Genomic DNA, 2,500 nt, shown 5'->3' with positions numbered 1-2,500 from the left:
CACCGCTTTTCTTTCATTCATTCATACGTTCTATATCTCTCTCCATCACCGTCTCTATCTCTCGTTTCCCCCGACTCTCAGTCTCGACCCGAAACGTCTCCCATTCCTTCTCTCCACAGATGCTGCCTGACCCGCTGAGTTACTCCAGCACTTTGTGTCTACCTTGGGTTTACCACCGGCACCTGCAGTTCCTCCCATGCACACCCACCCCCCCCCCCCCCCCGTGTCCCGTCTCTCGGTGCCGGGACTCCTGGCCGACAGTCAGTGCCTGATCGTCCCCGGCAACAGCGAGGCCCCCAATGTGCCCGAATACTGGCTCACACAGAGAGAGAGAAGCAACACTTCACACCCGAGCGGCTCATCGCTGGCTGGCGGCTGGCAGTGTCGGCCTCATCCCCTCCCCTCCCATCTACTCCTTCCACCTCCCCTCCCCTCATCCCCTCCCCTCTCCCCTCTCCCCTCTCCCCTCCCCTCCCCTCCCCTCCCATCTCCCTCCCATCTCCCTCCCATCTCCCCTCCCCTCATCCCCTCCCCTCTCCCATCTCCCCTTCCATCTTCCCTCCCATCTACCCCCCTCCCCACCCCTCTCCCCTCTCCCCTCCCCTCATCTCCCCTCCCCTCCCCTCATCTCCCCTCCCCTCCCCTCCCCTCCCCTCCCCTCCCCTCCCCTCCCCTCCCCTCCCCTCCCCTCCCCTCCCCTCCCCTCTCCCCTCATCTCCCCTCCCCTCCCCTCCCCTCATCTCCCCTCCCCTCCCCTCATCTCCCCTCCCCTCCCCTCCCCTCCCCTCCCTCATCTCCCCTCCCCTCCCCTCATCTCCCCTCCCCTCCCCTCCCCCCCTCCCCTCATCTCCCCTCCCCTCCCCTCCCCTCACCTCCCTCCCCTCCCCTCCCCTCCCTCTCCCCTCATCTCCCCTCCCCTCCCCTCCCCTCATCTCCCCTCCCTCCCCTCATCTCCCCTCCCCTCCCCTCCCCTCCCCTCCCCTCATCTCCCTCCCCTCCCCTCCCCTCCCCTCCCTCATCTCCCCTCCCCTCCCCTCATCTCCCTCCCCTCCCCTCCCCTCCCCTCCCCTCATCTCCCCTCCCCTCCCCTCCCCTCATCTCCCCTCCCCTCCCCTCCCCTCATCTCCCCTCCCCTCCCCTCCCCTCCCCTCCCCTCCCACAGCGCGGCGCTGGGCCGGGCTGGGTTGAGCTGGGATGGGCCGGGCTGGGCCGGGCTGGACAGGCTGCCGGCTGCCGTGTGAGGCAGGGTTGGCGCTGGGCCGGGCCGGGCCGGGCCGGGCTGGGCTGGGCTGCCGTGTGAGGCAGGGTTGGCGCTGGGCCGGGCCGGGCCGGGCCGGGCTGGGCTGGGCCGGGCCGGGCTGGGCTGCCGTGTGAGGCAGGGTTGGCGCTGGCTGGGCCGGGCTGGGCTGGGCCGGGCTGGGCCGGGCTGGGCTGGGCTGGGCTGCCGTGTGAGGCAGGGTTGGCGCTGGCTGGGCCGGGCTGGGCTGGGCCGGGCTGGGCCGGGCTGGGCTGGGCTGCCGTGTGAGGCAGGGTTGGCGCTGGGCCGGGCCGGGCCGGGCCGGGCTGGGCTGGGCCGGGCCGGGCTGGGCTGCCGTGTGAGGCAGGGTTGGCGCTGGCTGGGCCGGGCTGGGCTGGGCCGGGCTGGGCCGGGCTGGGCTGGGCCGGGCTGGGCTGGGCTGGGCTGCCGTGTGAGGCAGGGTTGGCGCTGGCTGTGTTGCTGGAGACTGGGAGACCGCGGGGGCTTTGATCAGGCAGCTGTGTCCCCCCCTTTAATGTTTTATTGCAGCATCCCATTAATCATCAACTGGTGACAAACCCTCCCCCTCCAACCCAAACTGCAATGAAGTGTTAAACCCCAGGAGTGCACGTTTTTAGTTAAAGATACAGCGCGGAAACAGGCCCTTCGGCCCATCCAGTTCATGCCGACCGGCGATCCCCGCACACTAACACGATCTAACATCCTTCCCAGCCCCACGACATCCCACCCACCCCCACCACACCCCACCCACCCCCACCACACCACACCCCATCCTTCCTCAACACCACCCCACAATCCCACACACCAGGGACAACTTACAATCTACAGAGGGACAACAACAGACAATAGGTGCAGGAGGAGGCCATTCGGCCCTTCGAGCCAGCACCGCCATTCAATGTGATCATGGCTGATCATTCTCAATCAGTACCCCGTTCCTGCCTTCTCCCATACCCCCTGACTCCGCTATCCTTAAGAGCTCTATCTCGCTCTCTCTTGAATGCATTCAGAGAATTGGCCTCCACTGCCTTCTGAGGCAGAGAATTCCATAGATTCACAACTCTCTGACTGAAAAGGTTTTCCTCGTCTCCGTTCTAAATGGCCTACCCCTTATTCTTAAACTGTGGCCCCTGGTTCTGGACTCCCCCAACATTGGGAACATGTTTCCTGCCTCTAACGTGTCCAACCCCTTAATAACTATCCTACAAATCTGACAATAGGCACAAAATGCTGGAGTAACTCAGC

This window comes from Rhinoraja longicauda, chromosome 36, assembly GCF_053455715.1.
Source record: "Rhinoraja longicauda isolate Sanriku21f chromosome 36, sRhiLon1.1, whole genome shotgun sequence".
Taxonomy (NCBI): Eukaryota; Metazoa; Chordata; class Chondrichthyes; order Rajiformes; family Arhynchobatidae; genus Rhinoraja; species Rhinoraja longicauda.
The sequence above is the reverse complement of the archived record's forward strand: the minus strand, read 5'-3'. Positions refer to the sequence as shown.